Source organism: Giraffa tippelskirchi, chromosome 2 (genome assembly GCF_054371585.1).
Source record: "Giraffa tippelskirchi isolate mGirTip1 chromosome 2, T2T-mGirTip1v1.2.pri, whole genome shotgun sequence".
Classification (NCBI taxonomy): domain Eukaryota; kingdom Metazoa; phylum Chordata; class Mammalia; order Artiodactyla; family Giraffidae; genus Giraffa; species Giraffa tippelskirchi.
In genome coordinates, this window is record NC_137276.1 from 123,190,625 (window position 1) to 123,209,048 (window position 18,424).

At 38.7% G+C, this 18,424-nt stretch overlaps 1 long non-coding RNA gene across 1 annotated transcript; it reads left to right on the plus strand.

Moving 5' to 3' along the window:
- The first annotated feature begins 3,715 nt into the window (after positions 1 to 3,715).
- Positions 3,716 to 17,473, plus strand: LOC145522859 (uncharacterized). Its single transcript, XR_014066195.1, has 2 exons — positions 3,716 to 3,949; positions 17,047 to 17,473. It is a non-coding gene; the product is annotated as an uncharacterized LOC145522859 (long non-coding RNA).
- The last annotated feature ends 951 nt before the right edge of the window (positions 17,474 to 18,424 follow it).

Sequence of the window (18,424 nt, forward strand, 5' to 3'; positions counted from 1 at the left end):
TCTCTTTTACTGCATGGGCATATCTGGGTGTGCTGGTGGGCAGGCAAAAGCCTCTTTTCAGGGTTTGGCTCAGCCTTAATGTATTTTTGTCTGATTGTAAAAATTATAAATGTATAAAAATTAGAAAACACAAGAGAAAGCAAACAAATTAAAAAAAAAAAAACACAGTCATAGTTCTCAGTGTTATAACTACTTTAACACAGACATTTTTTAAACAAAATTAGGACCTGAAATTTAATATTATATTTCTACCTGATTCCTTTTAGGACAAATATTTGTGAGCTGGCTATATTAAATCCATACTTTGAAAATCAGTCTTTAGCATTAATGAGGCAAAATGAAGGTTAATAGAAAATTCAGAATGAAATTTTGGGCAATTTTAAGACATGATCTTATAAACAGTAACAAATAATAGAATCATATTTATAATTTCTTCAAATCATTATAATACTATTTATTGAACTATTTTATTAATGGATTATTAAATTGCCTAATATTTAATCCTATTCATCTTGAGAGCTGAATTCAATTTTCAATCATTTCTAAGCTTATGTTGAAGTCTAGATTTTCTCTCCATAGGAAGAAAACAGAAAGTAATAGAAAGCGGCTGTGAGACTTCACTTGTTTGATCCCTAGCTTTTAGCACAAAATTGCTGTCTACACAAGTGGTGTCAGCTCCTCCTTTCACCTGGGTGCAAAAGGGAAGAGAGGCAGGCCGCAATCAGCCAGTCTGGTTATTAACTCCAGGCATCTCACTTCAAAGACTGAGACTCACCAACTCTCCCAGGGATGTGTGAAAATTTTGCTCTGGGGGAACTCTGTGGCTGTTAGTATGTTGGACTTGAGAACTTTGCTTTGAAAGTTTATGAAGACTTTTCAGGACCATAAGAATATGAGCTGTGAATCTAGTCCCTTCAACTAGCATTTGTACCATTCTTTTAAATGCTACTGTCCGATTTTAAATGTCACGTATGAATTTTTCTAGTAATAGTAAACTGTAAGAAAGGGGATCTTGCCTTGACGTTTAAACAATTAGATATTCACCTCTAAAATTCTAAATTTGCTTCTACCATGGTAAGGTTTGCTTGATTTGATCAGCAAAAGCTTGTGCTTTTTCACATACTAAACACCAGAATAGCTTAAGGTCTTTTTGGTACTAAGTGCCTATAGATACACAAGATTCACAGAAGAGGTTAAAATTTGAATTATTCCATATTGTACCGATTTTGTAATTTAAAATTTTCTTGGAGGATCTCTGCTTCCCTGGTGGCTCAGATGATAAAGAATCTGCCTGCAGTACAGGAGACCTGGGTTTGATCTGGGTTGGGAAAATCCCCTAGAGAAGGAAATGGCAGCCCACTCCAGTATTCTTGCCTGGAAAACTCCCTGGACAGAGGAGCCTGGCGGGCTACAGTCTATGGGGTCACAAAGAGTCAGACACGACTGAGCAACTAACACTTTCACTGGAGGGTCTCTGAAAATTTTCATGCAACTGGTAGCTCAGTGTATTTTAAGAAATGTCAAGTACTTAACTCTGTATTAGGCTTAGTGTTAAAATGTCATTACTTTCCAATGCCAGTACCTATCTTTATAATTAAATCCAGTTTTCATCTATCGTCCAGATCAAGCAATCAAACCAGGCAATCTTATTCTTCTTTTTACTTCCCTTTAAAAGAATATTCTGTAGGCAAGACATGGAAACAACTAAATACCCATCGACTGGTGAACAGATGAAGATGTGGTACATATATACATGGAATCCTACTTGGCCATAAAAAAAAAAGAATGAAATAATGCCATGTGTAACAACATGGATAGACTTAGAGATTATTATACTAAGTAAAATAAGGCAGAAAGAGAAAGACAAATATCGTATGATATCATTTAAGTTCAGTTCAGTCGCTCAGTCATGTCTAACTCTTTGTAACCCCATGGACTGCAGCCCATTTATATGTGTAATCTACAATATGACACAGGACTTCCCAGGTGGTTCAGTGGCCAAGACTTGGTGTTCCCAATGCAGTGGACCTGGGTTCAATCCCCGATGAGGGAGCTAGATCCTATATGATGCAACTAAGAGTTCACATGTTGCAACTAAAGATCCTGCATGCCACAGCCAAGGCCCAGCACAGCCAAATAGATAGATAAATATTAAAAAAAAAACAAAAAAACAACTGTGACACACATCAACCTATTTGTGAAACAGAAATAGACTCACAGACGTAAGAGAACAGACTTGCGGTTGCTAAGAGGGAGGGTGGGCAGGGAGGGATGGGATGGAGTCTGGGGTTAGCAGATGCAAACAAATACATATAGGATGGATGAACAACAAGGTCCTACTGTATAGCACAGGGAACTATATTCAATATCCTGTGATAAACCATAATGGAAAACAATATACAAAGAATATGTGTGTGTGTGTGTGTGTGTGTGTGTGTGTGTGTAAAACTGAATCACTATGCTGTATAGCAGAAATTAATACAACATTTTAAATCAACTATACTTAAAAAACGAAAAATGTATTTGAGGACACCCTTGTTAACTCATCTATTTTTAAATGTCACAATTCATTCCTCAACTTGTCCCAATCTCAACAGAATGTATACAAAAATGATCCATGGCAGAAAACAATTGAAGTTTATTTTTATAGAGAATATTGATTCTTGTAATAGTATTTTCAAAATGATTATTCTTTAGATTTCTTTTACAATAAAAAATTCAAATCCAGAATGAGAATTTTGCCTTTGCTTTTCAGCCAATCTACTCTGCACTCATCCTGTTTGTAAAAAACAACCTTCCCAAAGGAATCCCAGGCCATTATTGTTCTCCCCTGTTCCTGTCAGTATCTGATTCAGGAAGCATCCATGAAGAATGAGGAGGAATGGGGTTTTCTACTTTATTATCACCACTGCCAAATATGCTACATATGGATTGTTGAAAATCTGAATGCAATAAAAGGAATAGCAATCCATCTATATAATGAATATAATTTAGTCCTTCAGGATGTAGAATTTCCAATTGTGCAGACCTCCATTATGAACATCAATGATAATTATGCTGTCGCTATAAAAAATATAGGAAATGGACTGAAACAGCTTTCCTTCGGTAATACTCTGCAAGTTGTCTGATAAAAGGAACACTTTCTATAACTTGCTTACTCATCTCTTTCTTATAGAGTGGAAGGGAAGAAGGGGGTGGGGAGAGGGAGATAATGAGAGGATGGTCTATGAGTGTGTGAGGGACAGAGTTCTTTATTGTGTAAACATATTACAGTATATAAAAAATCGTGATGTGAGCCATCCTCCACAAGGATCTGCCATAAATGTAATTAGAGGCAGGAACAAACGGAGGGACACTGAGACAAGTTACACAGTCTCAGTGATGGGGCAATGCAAACCCATTCTCTTCTTTCCTAGGAAGCTCAAGTCGAACAGTAAGTGGAAGGCTCCCAAGCTTAGTCACCAAGTCATGACTTGACCGGCAATGTGATCTCTCTCTTCCCTTCCTTCCACCCCATGGGGAGTCCTCACACCCCTCGGAACTCTACGTCTGCTGGGTTACAGAAAGATAGAGACATTGCAGGGCTCACAGCGCAGGGTTTTCTGCCCTCCTGAATCATTCCCACTTCCCCTCAGGCCAGCTGATTCACCTCCCTAGGAATGTGGCAGGCGGTGGAGCCAGTGTGGCAAGGCTTCCCTCCTCCACATCACCAGGCAGAGAGGAGAGAGCCAGCCCCACAACTCCTGGTCCCACTTTCCTCTGGGTTAATTCCTTCTCATTCTGTTTCAAAATGTAATTGGAGTTTATCCACTCTGCTCCCAGCATTACCACTTTTTTTTGAGCAGGTAAATCAGGTAATTCTCCTCACCAGCTGCTGCTTCCTGCTGAGTCAAGTCCTCCTGGAAGGCTGCATTTCCTGTTGAACGCCTGATGAGAGGTGCTGCTTAAAGTGAGTCCAGTTAATGAATAGCTCTTCCAGCTGAGGCCATTTGTCTGAGGAATATGCCCATCAGTTACAATTGGAACCTGAAATATTTCCACTGTAGTATGCTGTAATCTCCTAGAACACTAGGAGTACATATATGTGTATATATATATATAATGTGTGTGTGTGTATTTTCTTTCCAAATCTCTGTAGTCTCACCAATAGGCGGTAGCCTCCCTCAAAATGAACAAGACTCAGCAGGTCTGGCACAACTAATATGGATCCTTCCTAGCTGATGTCTTATTGCTGTTTCTTGCCCAGCTTCCCTTCTGTTTTTAACTGGCCTCCTCTTTTATGTTCACTTATTTCATTACTTGAAAGAAAACAGCAGGGCCTGGAAACTCTAGTCCAGTCCTTCTCCTGGACTCTTGTCTTGCCCTGAAGTCTCTTTTGATCTAAATTTCTTTTTCACTATTACAAATGTGGCAGCCGAGAAACCTGGGGAATCTGAAATAAACCAAAGAATTGTGTGAGGATGTGTTTGTAAGAGGGTGAAGCCAGGTATGTCCCCCACATCAGTGTTTGATCTCAGGTTGGCTACAAGTGTGGATGGTGCAGGATCCCACCCAAACAGAGGTTTTATGGCCGCACGGAAGTGTGAGTTCCTATGTTTAATTTCAACATCTGGTGAGTTACAACGTGCTCTGGTGCTGGTTTTAACACTTGTGAAGCAATTGGAGTACTGTCCATATTCTTAGATATTTAATTGCCTCTTGGCTGGAGAAGAGGTATTGCCACAAGCTGGTTTCACAATGAATGGCCACTGTGGGGACACTCTGGTTTAGGCTGGCCTGCTTTTCTTGGGCAAAAAACAACATGCATTCCAGCCTGCCTTTGTAATACTATGTTTGATATAATACCAAGTCTTTCTTCTGTATTTGCTTTCTCAGCTAGCTCTTTAAAAAAATAGTCAAATTTTAAAAGAAATGCAGTTTGAATTGGAAAATGGCTGTACACTATTCAGGTAGAGAGGGCATTGTGGCATTCTGTTACATACGCTTTTATAATTTTATATGTTTCATATACATCTTTTTTATTTGAGTTCTTATGAATGCCTACTTTTTTGTTAAATCTCCTTAATTCAATTCATAAAATGCTAGCACTTTTTCTATGCCAAACATGAAGGGTTTTAAATTTTGTTTCATAACTAGTTTTCTCATATTGTGTATTTCATATTGTGTGCTTAAAAACATATTTTGAGTTTGTATACTATTTCAAGCTGAGCTTTTTTGAAGAATTCCAAGAAACAACTTATATGTTCATTTGGAATTATAATGATTTTTAACTCACTTAAAATACTAGATTTTTAATTGATTTGTTTTGCAGACTAATTTCATGTGGTAATTAAAATCTTTCCTTTACACACACTTCAGCCCATTTTGTTGCTATGGGTTCATTTCTCACATCTACTACCTAATCCTGGAAAAAAAAAAAAAATCAAGCATAAAGTATTTCCATTCTGGATGAGATCTACTGTATTTTCAGTTCTGATTCTGTTTCTTACTAAATTAGGAGGTGTGTTTTAGGACATGATTGACCTCCATGATGTCAACTTCATAACTCAATTTACCATTCCCGGATAAAAGGAATGAGGAGTCTTTGAGAATGGCTGATTGGGGCAGCAGCAGTGAGGGTTCACCATCAGCCTGAGATATATATTTTATGCCCAAAAAAGGGCAGTACTAAAAAAATGAAGAGAACATGTCAAAAGTACATAGAAGCCAGCTTGAATGAGTTCCCACAGGCCAAATATAAGACAATTTGTGCATGAGAGAGAGAAAAAATAGAGAGGTACATTAATAAATAAGTGAATTAAATGCGAATTCATGGGTCCAAATTGTTAATAAATAAGGAGTTAAATAAAGCAGTCCTTTATTGCCTGGTAGATATAGAAGGTGAATAGATAATAAATAAAATGTAAATTACCATTTTGCAACCATCTCATTGAAATTGATTCAACTTAGAATGATCAATAGGCTAAACCTCAGGGAGGAAAACTTGATTAGGAACATGATATTTACATAGTTTTAAGTTGTCTCTTCATGAATTAGTTAATAATTTTAAAAGGGAAAATTACAGTGGAGAAATGGGATGACATCTTAAATAAGGAGACTTACATTAACCTCACCAAAAAGAGGCAAAGTTACATCCAGTGCCTTCAAATGTGAAACCATGAGAAAGAAGCATCAGTCATGTAGCAATCAAACCAAAAATGGGTAGTCTGAGTTTAATCACCAGAAACAACAGAGAAATCTGAGTCTTAATCAGTATATTCAGTGAAATTACTGGCCTGTACTCATCAGAAATACCAATGGTATGAAAGACAAAGGCTGAGGAACAGTTCCAAATTAAATAAGACTAAAGAGACATGGTAACAAAATGTAGTATGAAAAAAAAAAAAAATGTAGTATGCCATCCTAGACAATACCCTGAATTAGGGGGAAAAAACTGAAAAGGATACTATTGGCACAATTGGTAAAGTTGAAATATATATTTTAAAGTGTTATATCAACGTTAAGTTTCCTAAGTTTGTTAATTTTATACTCAGTTCAGTTCAGTTATGTCTCACTCTTTGTGACCCTATGGACTGCAGCATGCCAGGCTTCCTTGTCCATCACCAATTCCTGGAACTTACTCAAACTCACGTCCAGCAAATCAGTGATGCCAGCCAACCACTTCATCCTCTGTCATTCCCTTCTCCCACCTTCAATCTTTCCCAGCATCAGGGTCTTTTCAAATGAGTCAGCTCTTCGCATCAAGTGGCCAAAGTATTGGAGTTTCAGTTTCAGCATCAGTTCTTCCAATGAATATTCAGGACTGATTTCCTTTAGGATTGACTGGTTGGGTCTCCTTGCAGTCCAAGGGACTCTCAAGAGTCTTCTCCAACACCACAGTTCAAAAACATCAATTCTTCAGCGCTCAGCTTTCTTTATAGTCCAACTCTCACATCCATACATGACTACTGGAAAAACCATAGCCTTGACTAGACAGACCTTTGTTGGCAAAGTAATGTTTCTGCTTTTTAATATGCTGTCTAGGCTGGTCATAACTTTTCTTCCAAGGAGCAATTTCTTTTAATTTCATGGCTGCAGTCACCATCTGCAGTGATTTTGGAGCCCCAAAAATAAAGTCTTTCACTGTTTTCATTATTTCCCCATCTATTTGCCATGAAGGATGGGACCAGATGCATGATCTTAGTTTTTTGAATGCTGAGTTTTAAGCCAACTCTTTCACTCTCCTCTTTCACGTTCATCAAGATGCTCTTTAGTTCTTCTTCACTTTCTGCCATAAGGGTGACATCATCTGCATATCTGAGGTTATTGATATTTCTCCCGGCCATCTTGATTACAGCTTGTGCTTCATCGAGCCCGGCAATTCGCATGATGTACTCTGCCTATAAGTTAAATAAGCAAGGTGACAAAATACAGCCTTGATGTACTCCTTTGCCGGGAGCAGCCCATGAGATCCCACCCATGACAGTGTCATGAGGAGAAGGACTGATCGAGTACGGCTTCTCAGGCCTCAGGGATTCTCGGAAGGCTGCCTCAGCGCTCACCTTAAAGATGACGTCTGTCTTTCTGATGTTTGCCACAATAGACCTCTTCTTATTTTCTATGACTTAGGTAAAAGGCCTTTTCCTGATTCTTTTCCAATATAGGTCAATCTAAAACCTCAATCGACAAGGCCCCTAAAAAACGGTGGCACCCTGATGGGATTGTCTAGGATATGGAGTATATTAATCTAAATTCTTCTTGCTGGCATACTGGTTTACTTAATAAATATACCTGTGCCTTTGGAGCTAATGTGCATGACTACTCCTTAACAATAAACAGCATTGAGAGCCTAACATCCAAAAGCCCCGATAGGTACAGAGCTCTTCATAGGAAAAAGGCTTATTAGGAAATATAAGAAATATTGCTTTATGAAACTGTTACTTAGTCTATATTTACTCACTATGTTTTTGCTCTTAACGTATTTAGCCTGTGTAATGAAAGTATGATAGTTAAAAACTTATAAAAATAAAAGTTTAGCCTTAATACAAATAATAAGACAATTGTTAATTTAGCTGGTGATTTTTGCTAAGAACTGACCTTTGTACTACATTGTTTCAGCTTGCTGTACCATGACTTTATGGGACCACATTTCTTTTTGTTGGGCTCAAGGCGTAAGATAGATTATAGAAAAACAGGTTTTACTTTAAAACTTTCTGCTGACAAATTCATTCTTTGTCATAATCTGCTGTGCCTGATACAAAAGTGTTTTGGCTGATCAACCCTTAGAAAAACAGGTTTTACTTTAAAACTTTCTGTTAATGAATTCTTTCTTTGTCATAATCTGCTGTGCCTATATTCTTTAAAAAATACAACTAAAGATATAAAAGCTGTCTTAAAAACAATAAAGTCAGAAGACACTTGGAAACACCGAGACTCGCTGTGTCTTCTCATTCGTATCGCCGACGCCGTTCATCCTGAGGGAACCCTGGACCAGCTGGAGCTGGACTCCGGCACTCCTTTCCCGATTTGGAACCAGTCTGTTGTTCCATTTCCAGTTCTAACTATTGCTTCTTGACCTGCATAGAGATTTCTCAGGAGGCAGGTCAGGTGGTCTGGTATTCCATTCTCTTGAATTTTCCACAGTTTGTTGTGATCCACACAGTCAAAGGCTTTGATGTAGTTAATTACACTATTAATATGTAAAAGAAAAATCTTGTTCTTAGGAAAGTAACTCAAGTATGGAGGGATATAGGGGTATGGTGTGTGAAACCTACTCTCACATGGATGAGAAAAATACATATATTTTAAAATGTGTAACGTATAATAGACTGATGATAGATATAGACAGATGGATATGTAGATTAGAGAAGAGAAAATGTTAAATTTTGCTAAATATTGGTAAACAGTAATCAGGTTTTCTTTGAACAACTTTTCTGTAAGTTTGAAATGGCTTCAAATAGAGACTTAAAAAAATACAGAAGAGAAACAATAAACCAATTCTTTTTTATAGGAAGCTTACTATAGCCTAGTTCATCTGAAAAAGTGAAGAGGAACTGGGACTTCCCTGGTGATCCAGTGTCTAAGATTTCTTGCTCCCAATGCAGGGGACCTGGGTTTGATTCCTGGTTGGGAACTAAATCCCACATGCCTCAACTAAGAGTTCACATCAACTAAAGATCCCACCTGCCTGCAGCTAAGACCTGGAGCAATCAATTAAATAATAAATATTTTTTAAAACACACCTCATATAAAAAATAAAGCAAAGAGGAACTAAGAGACGTGAAACTTCACATAGAATTTGTAAATCTACTTGAGATCATATTAGCATATAAAACAAAACAATTAAATTTTATGTAATAAAATAGTTATGACTATATACAAGTAATGGAATAAACCATTTTAAAGTTAGGGATGTGCATTTATTTATACAATGGACACTCCCTAATTATATGAAACATTGCCCAAGGACTTAACAACACTTAGTTCTAGGACTAATTTGTCATTTAATTGCTGTTGGACTTTATCAGGTCAGTTGACTTTGTGTGGTCTCAGTTTCCTCACCTATGAAAAATGGAAGGTAAGCTTAAGAGTTTCTGATATCCTTTTCAACTTTAAAGGCTTATCCTTCTACATGGGATGGAAACTATGAGAACTACACAGATGGAAACTGATGGAAGTATGTGGATATATTAAATATGCTTGGGTGATTTGCAGTTAGGATGCATAAGAAAATGGCCAAACTTCTGTAGAAGCCACACACTTTGATGATAGACACTTTTATTTCCCCCAGTACTGCCGTACCTTTAATTGTTTTGACATTCATGGCCAAACCTCTGTGGGACAGAGTGTATATCATCAAGTTAGGTTTTCAGGAAACAAAACAGATACTGAGAGGTGACCTTTATATCTATTAGTAATACTAGTATTTCTTTCTTGGTCTGTAAACTTCAGAAATTTGTGGTCACAATCATATAAAATGGGGAAATTAATGCCCCATGTACTTTCTTCCATCTCTGCCCTGTTTACATGTTCCAACTTTTTATAATATCAATGTTTCTGTCACTTGAGGTGTTCTGAATGGTTGATTATTCTACACTTTGCCAATAGGTTGAGTCAAAAAAAAATTTTTTTAAGAAAACTTTCTTACTATTATATAATGTGAGTATTATTACTTAAGGTACAAAGTAATATGATTAGACCTATAAAGAAGGAAATACAACCTTGTGTTAATTAACCTGTACTAGCTGAAGAAGAATATTTCAAGGTATCAAGGTCAAATTGCTTCCTCCATGCAGTTTAGTCTGTTTTATGTTTAGACCATGATTTTTTTATACATCATGCTTGTTGTTTGAAAATTCTGATTTTTTTTTCTTGTGGGCAGAATTATAGTATGCAATCATCTTGTCAAAGATCATCCAGTTTATTATTAATATTTCCTTCAGGAATATTTCAACATGATTTTCTAAGTCAGCTAAACAACTTTTATCTAATTATTTTTCATAGATTTTTTTTTTTGTTGGCTGTCATGTTCACTTGTTTCTTGGTTTCCATGACCTTACTTTTCTTGGATTGTTTTTTTCTTTTTGCTCTTGTACATCCCCCAATATTTTTTTCCATAAAATATGCGTTGGAGATAAAATTTTCTAAGCTCATGCATGTCTAAAAATGTCTTTTGAACTTGAAAAATAATTTAGATAGGTATATAATTCTAATTTAAAAGGAATTTCCACTCAGAACTTATAAGCATTTTTCCATTATCTTCTGCCAACCAGTTTTGCTGAGGAGGAAATTGACACCCGTCTGATTCTCATTTCTTTGTAGATAACCTGTTTCTTCTCTCAGAAATGTTTAGGCTCTTATCTTTGACATAGTGAACTTTCAGAAAAGTTGCCTAGGTTGTGAATTCCTTTTTTTTCCCTCATGTATCATTTTGTGATCTTTTAAAGTTAAATCATTTATTTAGTCAATAAAAATAGAGATACTACTTAACGTATCAGGCATCCACAACAGGAGCCTTAGCCCTTCACAGACAAGTTATTCAACTTCTTTAGAGAAGACTTCTCTGGTTTTAGTTTAATTGGGGGACACATCACCCCTGTATGTAGGTGTGAGAGTAAAGAATGGGGTGAAGATGGACTCTCAAGCTTTTTCTGTAAACATAAAACTAATACCCCTGATTTTTCTTTCACTTTCCCCTGGAATTCTTGCCAGTTCCAAGCTTTGAACTTCCAGCTTTCTTCTCTGTAATTTCTTAGTTGTAAACTCTTTGTCTTCTGTTTATAACAATGAAACCTAACTTTTATTGAACTGTGTTCCAGGAAGTATCCTAGTGCTTCATATAACTTGGCCAACCCACATAACAACCCAATGTAATTTTTCACATTTTATATAAGGAAACAGAGTTGTTCAAAATCATACAGCTTATGACTGACAGAGCTGACATTTGAATCCAGACATCCTATAATCCCATCCTCTGCATATCTTGGAGAAATATATAGAAGTCTTTCATTCCCTTATGCTTGGATTTATTATGAATTTATTTCTTTTTTTTAACAGGTATTTCAGTGAAATGTGAGGTGGGAAAGTAGCAAAAGAGAGCCATGTGTTCTGTCTACAGACTTTGAGTGAAATCTCTCCATACCTCCTGAATGCATAAATGTTGCTGCCGAATCTGGGGCTAGGTAGTTGTTTTCTGCTGTAGGTTTTTGCAGAACCAAAATGGCAGACAATGAGTAGCCAGAGGCTCAGTTTAGAGGTAAGACGAACTGTGGTCACTCTTTCCCATTACTTGCTACTGACACAGCTGGAATGACATATTGCTGATAGGACCTAAAGTGGGGAAAGGTGAATTTCCACACTTCCTGCCATTCTCATTTCTCTGATTGGGCTGATCAAAGGCAGGCAGGTGGAAGAAGGCATACCACCAAGGGAAAGTGGCACTAGGGCTGAGGGAAGGAAGGAGTAAAGAATGGCATTTGTGTGGGAAGCTAGACTTGGCTTCTGCTCCCTGCTAATTACTAAATATCTCTTATGTGTCATGTGTTGGTTTAGGTATTTCATATTTATCATTCTATTTAATTTTTTATAATGACCCTGTAGCAAAGGCATTATTATGCCCATTTTATAGATGAGGGCACTAAGGTTTAGAGAGGTTATTAATTTTGCTCAAGGTTATACAGGTAGTATGTTCAGCAGGCTTTTAAGCCCATGTCAGTTGCATGCTGCTGTTGTCTCTTGACTCCATGGCAGGCAGGGGGTTGGGGGGGGTGTATTTGGAATAGAGCTGATTTTTTTACATGCCCAAATTCCTCCTTCTGTCTTGATACACTGTTAGGCTCACATATACACTTACACTCATGTACACATAAATTAACTAATTCACCCAGTATTTATTGAGCAAATTATTGAGCAGCAATGTATCAGGTATTTGGTAAGGTCAAGTCATTGATACACACTCCCTTCCATTTGTCAAACATGATTTGCTTTCTCTATGATCCAGCCACTGTTGGCAATTTGATCTCTGGTTCCTCTGCTTTTTCTTAACCCAGCTTGTACATCTGGAATTTCTCAGTATTGCTGCAGTGTGAATTAAATTTAAGGTGTTTCTCCAAAATGATAGTGTGATGGATCACAACGTGCTCACAAGTTACTTATATATCCCCGTATGCATATCCCTTTACAATGGAATTTTTGCTGTGACTCACATCAAAAAGTTGAGTTTATTTCTCTATTCTTCGAACCTGGGCTTGGACAGCTAATTTTCTTTGGCTAATGGGACATTAGAAGATGTGGTGCAGGGGCTTTAAACGTGTTTCAAATAGATTTTCCTTCTCTTGTTACTGGGACCTTTTTGTCATCATGTGGACAGACATTCTTGAAGATGAGAGACCACATGAAGAAGGGCCTTAAGCATCCCAGGTGATCTGGCTGTTGCCCCACACATGAGAGGGAGCTATTTTAGGGCATTCAGCCCCAGATGAGCTGGCCTAATGCAGAAGAGCTAGACAGATCACTCATAGAACTGAAGTGAAGTGAAAGTCGCTCAGTCCTGTCCAACTCTTTGTGACTCCATGGACTGTAGCCTGCCAGGCTCCTCTGTCCATGGAATTCTCCAGGCCAGAATACTGGATTGTGAGACCTTATAAATGGTTTAAGTCAAATTTTGTGGTGTTTTGTTAGAGGGCAAAAACTAACTGATGATGAATAGATAGATGGATAGTTGAGGTAGATTGGGAAAGGGGGAGTGAAACAGAAAGGGAAAGGGGCGAAAGGGAAAAGGCATATAGTTGTGCAACTTGAAGGCTCTGAATGCTTTGGTGGAGATAAAGGAGCCCCCTGGGGAGAGTGAACTACAAAAAAGGCAGAAGGAGGGACTTACCTGGCAATCCAGTGGTTAAAACGCTGGGCTTCCAATATAGGGGAAGAGGTTCGATTCCTGGTTGGGAAGCTAAGATCCCAAATGCCACATGGCATGGCCAAATTTTTTTTTTTAATAATGGCTTTAAAAAGTTTTTTTAAAACGGAGGAAAGGAATACACTAGAAACACACTTGACTCTTCTTCATGGCTGATCATGGTATAACTCCAGGAGGAACATTTAGAACATGAACACTTCAGCTAAATGTCAGGGTTTTGCTGTAATTTGGACAATCCAAAAGTAATCTGACACTCGTGTTTACTTTTTTTTTGAAATAGTCTAGCAGAGAGAAATCATTTCTCAACAGATTTATTGAGTTGCATGTTGACCCAGAATTCCGAGTCTAAATTCAGCCCTTATCTAAACCCGTGGCACATCAAAAGGGGATATAGACCCAATTGTTTCTCTTTCAGACTCCTGCCACTTTGTTTTAACAGCCCACTGTGTTTAAAAAAAAAAAAAAGGAACGACAGACCCTGATGTTCTGATTCAGTATCACACAGTCAGATAATCCGCTTTCTCCTCCCCTTGTCCTCACATATAATGCTTTTTATCTCTTTCACAATGTAAATGACCTACTCTGCACTCTGGTTGCCTGAATGGATGTCTGTGTCAGAGACTTTAAGCTTTCTGAGGGCAGGGAGCTTATTTTATTCATTCATTCTTCCATTACTTTATTTATGCCAGGGAATGTTTATTGTGGAATGATGATTCATTCCCGATTTCAAAGATCTGATTATCTAGTAGAAGAGGAAAAAACCTATATCTGTTTTTAAAGAATGTGTAATGTTAATATTGAGTCTTTGCAAAATGTGTGAGCACAGAAAAAAAGAATCACCTTGATGCCCCTTGCACCTGTATCCTAACTGATCTGCCTGCTACTATACCTGACTCCCTAAAGCCCAATGGTGCACTCAACAGCCAGAGGAATTTATTAAAATATATTAGATTCTATCAATCCTCGGCTTCAGATTTTCAATTTAAACTTCTTACAGACCTTACAAAGTCAGTGGGGTCTGGCAGCTGCCTTGTTCTCTGGCAGCTCCTCAGCCATGTTGGCTCCTTTCAGTTCTTGAGAACCAGGCTTGCTCTCGAGCTTAGAGCCTTTGAATTAGTGGGCTCTGCATGACTGGCTCCCTCTTGTCATTCAGAGCTCAGCTTAAGTGACCAGATTCCTGACACTCAATGTCACTCAGTGTCATATGACCCATCTAACACTAACCATAATGAGTTAGTACTGCCTGCTCCTCTTTCTTCTTTATCTCCCTCCTCTTTTTCCTTCCTTCCTTCCTTACCTCATCCATCCTTTTTTTCTTTCTTAACATTTTCTGTCTGCAGTAAAATGAAAATTTCATCAAAACAGTGACCTTGTTCCCTCTCCCACCTCCTATCTGCCTCATAATAAGTGTTCAATTTGTGGCTCAGCTGGTAAAGAATCTGCCTGCAATGTAGGAGACCTAAGTTAGATCCCTGGATTGGGGAGATTCCCCTGGAGAAGGGAATGGCTACCCACTCCAGTATTCTGGCCTGGAGAATTCCATGGACTGTATAGTCCATGGAGTCACAAAGAGTCAGACGTGACTGAGCGACTTTCACTTTCAAATACTCTCTGAGGGGCTTCCCTGGTGGTGGTAAAGAATCCACCTGCCAATGCAGGAGAGACACAGGTTCCATCCCTGATCTGGGAAGATCCCGCATGCTGCAGAGCAACCAAGCCCATGCACCAAAACTTTTGAACCTGTGCTCTAGAGCCTGGGAGCCACAACTACTGAGCCTATGTGTTGCAACTACTGAAGCTCGTGTGCTCTAAAGTCTGTGCTTCACAAGAGAAGCCACTGCAATGAGAAGCCCATGCACCACAACTAGAGAATAGCTACTGCTTGCCACAACTAGAGAAAAACCCATGCAACAGTGAAGACCCAGCACAGCCAAAAATAAATAATAGAGAAATAAATACTGTTTGAGTGTATGAACAGATGGATAGAATTCGGAATGCTGCAGGCACTCTCTGGATGGAATAGAGGGGGAGATGACTTTTCAGAGAAAATAACACCTTATTCAAAGACACATGACAAGAACCAAGTGCACTAAAAGTATTTTGGCATGGCTGGAACACAGGGTGTGAGTTGAGCTTGGCGAGAGCAGGAAAATGAAAGGAGGTGAGAACTGAAAGTTTATATTTAATAACTCACAGGAATGCAGACATCTCTCACTTTCTGACATTGCTGCCCTGCAGGAAGAGAGGGAAAGGGCCTTGACAGAAGATACTGACAAAGTTGGTCTGTTGCAGTGATTCCTTTCAGAGTTTTGACTTGAATTGGAAATGTACTACTGAACTGGGCCAGATGTGAGAAATGTGTATAAAACCATTTTGTGTCATTTATTCATTTGACTCTTAAATCACAGTAAGCAGCAGCTTCATGTGTATTTTTTGTTTGAGCTTTATTGTTTGTGAGGTTTAAAAACAATTTGGGGAGACAGTTAAAAGGCTTTCATTTACTTTGATAACTTCTTTATCTGAAAAGGGGGAACAATAATAATGCTTATCTCAAAGAGTATTTGTAAGACTTTGTTGTTTTTTGTTTGTTTTTAATCACTAAATCATCTCTGACTCTTTGCAACCCTGTGGACTATAGTCCACCAGGCTCCTTTGTCCATGGGATTTCCCAGGCAAGAATATTGGAATGAATTGTCATTTCCTTCTCCAGGAGATCTTCCCAACCCAGGGGTTGAACTGAAGTCCTCATGTCTCCTGCATTGGCAGATGGATTCTTTACCACTGAGCCACCAGAGAAGCCTGTTTGTAAGACTTAAAAGACTTAAAATATATGAAGTGCTTAGGGCAGTTCTTTCCTGGCTTCCCTGGTGGCTCAGATGGTAAAGCGGCTGCCTGCAATGCAGGAGACCCGGGTTCGATCTCTGGGTCTGGAAGAACCCTGGAGAAGAAAATGGCAACCCACTACAGTATTCTTGCCTGGAAAATTCCATGGACAGAGGAGTCTAGTCGGCTACAGCCCATGGGGTCACAAAGAGTCGGACGTGACTGAGCAACTTCACTTTAGGGCAGTTCTTAGCATCATAATTGTTAGCCTTTATCATCATTATAATCATTTGCTGCTCTCATGAAGAGAAACATGATATAACTTAATTGAAGCAATTCTACACTAGGTTCAAAACTACTGAAGATGTATTTACATTTTGCTGGAGAGAGAGAGACACTGCCATTTCGCATTGTGAAGACATTGCTTGGTAATGATGATTGATAACACTTCTTGCATGCTTTTTAGTCATGGTGTAAATAGGCACACTCAATTAACTGTGTCAAGCCCATTGTTTAAGAACAATGCATAGGCTAGAATATACCAGGCAGATACTGGGCTAAAGTGAAGAGAGAAATCTCAACAGAAACAGTGCTCTCTAGGATGAAGAGTGTGGGCTTTCCCCACAGCTCAGTCTCGACATGTTCATCCAGTTCATCCATGCAGTGGCTCTGACTCAGTCTAGGGCTTCAGCCCTGTTCACCAAGATTCTAGGCTCCTTGTGGCCTGTGGTCTGCAACTCAGCTGGTCTGGAGGGCAGGAAGGAAGGGTGGATCCTCTCGAGATTTCCTGTCTTGCTGTGAGTCACTGATACCAAGCACTTTTCTTGCAGTTCTCTGCCTACTATCCGGAGAGCAGGAATGCAGCCACAGAAATCAAACCGGAACCATCCTCTGCGTCATGATAACGACTCTCGCTGCAGTAAACAAGCATGGTCTGCACCGCTTCAGGGGGCTCTCCCTCCCTGTGCAAGCAAGAAACTGAAGGAAAGGCTCACTATTTTATTACCCTTTGTAAGAAGAGAATGATGACAGGAGAAAAAAATCCTCAGGTATCATTTTGGTGCAGTGGAAAGGAGACTCATTTTGGAGAAGGAATGCAAAATTCTAATTCTGACTCACCTGGGAAAGATTGTAAGCCTGTCTCACACCTACTTCCCTTCCATTCCCTTCCTGCCTCATTGCAAACAATCTGAAGTTGAATATGGGGTTTTGAGATTCCTCTAAGTAAATGCCTTGTAAATAAAATCTTTAAAGTAATTCTTGCTTGTGGAAAATAATGTGAATAGGCTTCATCTTTGTAGGAAAAGCCGATCAAGAGGGCATGATAATAGCTCTACTACCTAACTTCTAAGTCTGAGCTTGCTAGAAGGATCAGTAGTAGTAATAATAATAATAATAATAATAATAATAGCTACTGAGCACTTGTCTTACATTATATTATACTTCATGTATGTTATTGCTGTTCCTCAACCCCCCAAGTCACCCATTCTACCAGCTGCCTTAAAACAGGATGATATATGCAATAGGGCTTTGAAAATATTATTCATTAAAGATATTTTTATATAAAGGTATAATTATAATTGGGCAGGCTTCAGCAATACGTGAACCGTGAACTTCCAGATGTTCAAGCTGGTTTTAGAAAAGGCAGAGGAACCAGGGATCAAATTGCCAACATCCGCTGGATCATCGAAAAAGCAAGAGAGTTCCAGAAAAACATCTATTTCTGCTTTATTGACTATGCCAAAGCCTTTGTGTGGATGACAATAAACTGGAAAATTCTGAAAGAGATGGGAATACCAGACCATCTGACCTGTCTCTTGAGAAACCTGTGTGCAGATCAGGAAGCAACAGTTAGAACCGGACATGGAACAACAGACTGGTTCCAAATAGGAAAAGGAGTACGTCAAGGTTGTATATTGTCACCCTGCTTATTTAACTTCTATGCAGAGTACATCATGAGAAATGCTGGTCTGGAAGAAACACAAGCTGGAATCAAGATTGCCGGGAGAAATATCAATAACCTCAGATATGCAGATGACACCACCCTTATGGCAGAAAGTGAGGAAGAACTAAAGAGCCTCTTGATGAAGGTGAAAGAGGAGAGTGAAAAAGTTGGCTTAAAGCTCAACGTTCAGAAAACTAAGATCATGGCATCTGGTCCCATCACTTTATGGGAAATAGATGGGGAAAGAGTGGAAACAGTGTCAG